Genomic DNA, 2,866 nt, shown 5'->3' with positions numbered 1-2,866 from the left:
TAAGTACATAACATGTATTTGTGTAAATCAGTACAATTTAGTAAAATAACTATTGAATCGAAATCAACAAATATAAAATAATAGTATTAAGTTATACAATATTGTCGATTACTATATCCATGAATGTACTTAACTTTTTAATAATTAATTGAACACATATCTCTTACTATTTCTTAATTAATTTTTATATCTTCATACAAAATATATAGTAAGTAATAACAATACATTCACTATATATTAAAAATAAATGTTAATAATTGACAAAAAATAAATAAATAAATAAATACTTAAGTACTTACCTATACAAATAATAAAAAAACTAATAATTAGCCTTTAATTATTAAAGAAGTATACATTTTGATATAAAAACTAGAAATATTTATTTAAAAACTATTTAAAATATTAATTACTATTAAAATATAAGCTACATTAGTTACTAAAACTATTGAATTTATCGAAAAGAGACATGTCATTATTAAGTAAAATATATAACCTATATAAGGTATTATTCATTTTTATTTACATATGTTAATAAATAAAAATATATTATAAACAAAAAACTTGTTATAAGAAACTAAAAAAAAACAATAATAAATAATTTATGTGAAAGAGTAAAACATTTCCAGTGGCTTGTTAACTTTCCGATCCTGTAAGGTTTGAAGTGTATGATTGCCTTTGAGAGGTATAAATTGATTTGCAATAGGTGCGACATAGAAAAAAAAATTGAGAACTCGTTCCGGAATCTCCGAGTCAAGATCTACCATCAATCGCATAGCCAAGTACTTACTTAAATGATCAACTAGAAAAAAAAAATCATGTGTATATTATAATTGTTTCAAAAATTTGAGTTTTGCTGTTATATTACACTTAACATTTTTGGTTGTATTATTCAAAATTTAATTCTACACATTTCAAATTCAAAATCACAACCATTTATAAATAATAAACGATTTTAAATGTTATTAAAGTATGTACTATTTATATTTTATATATTTTATTGGTCCTGTACTATACATAAAAAAGTGTTAATCCGTGAACAATTGCTTTACACTTTAGACCATTAGTTCTTAAACTTTTGGTGAACACGGACCCCTGATGGATAACTTGGAATTCGGTGACCCTCTACCAAATTTCTGTCGATAATCTTTTTTTTTTACAAAATATCTCATGTTATTATAATTAATATTTTAATACTTACTACTTTACTACTTTTAAAAATTACATAAGTAAGTACATAAAAACATACACATTTATAATTATTTTTATCAAGCACAACTTTTCATAATAAAGTAATATTTGATTTTTAGATAGAGCCGCTGAGAGCCCCTGAAGGCTACAGACCACAGTTTAAGAACACATAATATAAACAATGACGATAGAGTTGTATTTAGAATTTCAAAGGACATTTCATTTTGTTCTGTTTATTTGTGAAAAAAGTAAATTAATTTATAAGGATTACCTGTTGCATTAGCTGTTGTTTTTATATAACGTACAGAGTTTTCTTTCAAAACTCTGATACATGGATCATCACTGGCCATTACTGTAGGATGAGGTTTTAACATTATTTATATTTCATCTACTGGTACACTTTTTAATGTGCCACCACATTCTGTTGTATCCAATGTGTCAACTGTTAAAGTGAATCCTTCTTTTTCTGAGATTATAACAGACTTTATCTTTTTTACCACTTTTGTTTGTACCATTGTTCTTATTACATTATCTTGATTAAAACTATTTAAAGGTTTTGAAGTAGTTAATAAGCTACTTACTTTCATTTAGTTCTTAACGTTGGTTCTTTTTGTTTCGTTGTTGTCGATTTTGAGTTTGCAATTTAATACCTTTGCTTATTGACTGAACTAAATTGGCCTGACTGTGACTATTATTTAACTTTTCCAAGACTCTAGTTTGATGTGCTTTGTATTCATCACGGTTAGGATATATCTTAGAAATGATAAAATCAAAGTTTCGATCAGGACGTAAAGACCGTTTAGATACTAGTTTCTTACGACAAGTAGGGCATTCTTTATTGCCTGAACGAAGAGCAGTCACAATACACTCTGAACAGAATCTAAAAAAAAAAATGTATTAATTTATTAATTATAATATTTTATAAATTATAATAAAATATGTAATATAATTACCTATGAAGACATTCTTTAGCAGTCATTGATTTTTTCAAAACGTCCAAACATATTGGACACATAAGTTCATTTTGTATACTCCGTGGCGATACTGCAATTTCGGTGTTGTCTGTAATAGGTTCTTGGAGAGATCTATACAATTCGTACATTGAAAGTTCCCACATTTTGATAAGATCAGTCGGATCTGCTGAACCCATGTCAAAAACGATTTTTATTTTTCTACAAACAGATACAAATATATAATTTATGTATTAGTATTACTGAATTACAACACGTTTATAATGTTAAATAAAAATACTAAAAAATATTAAAATGTATTAATTAACTTAACTATATAAATAAGTATTATAACGTCAAGTCAAATATTATAATGACCAAAAGAATAAAATAATCGACCATGCTTTATGCTTTGCATTGACAAATGACTCAGAAGTTAGTAGTGGATATTGTTTACAAACAATTGGCTAAGATAGTTAGATGAAAATATGGTGAAATGGCTGATATTATAGTGATATTGAATGTTTTATCAATGAGAACCAATGTTTTCGCGGACAGGTTCACATTCACAACATTTCAACGCCATCTCTGAATAAATAACAATTATAATTACAGAAATATTAGTTTACAGATATTATTATATTAACTACCTATTATGTTTAAATTTGTTGGTTCACTATTAGTAGAACATAGTACATGTAGTTGTATGGTAGTATGGTACCATATGA

The 2,866-nt window shown here is 25.6% G+C and overlaps 1 pseudogene; it reads right to left on the bottom strand.

Moving 5' to 3' along the window:
• Window positions 1-557: 557 nt before the first annotated feature.
• On the bottom strand, window positions 558-2,503 carry LOC132935773 (E3 ubiquitin-protein ligase RING1-like; annotated as a pseudogene).
• Between the last annotated feature and the right edge of the window lie 363 nt (window positions 2,504-2,866).

Source organism: Metopolophium dirhodum, chromosome 1 (genome assembly GCF_019925205.1).
Source record: "Metopolophium dirhodum isolate CAU chromosome 1, ASM1992520v1, whole genome shotgun sequence".
Taxonomy (NCBI): domain Eukaryota; kingdom Metazoa; phylum Arthropoda; class Insecta; order Hemiptera; family Aphididae; genus Metopolophium; species Metopolophium dirhodum.
Note: the sequence above shows the minus strand (reverse complement) of the source record. Positions and strands in the feature narration are given on the sequence as shown.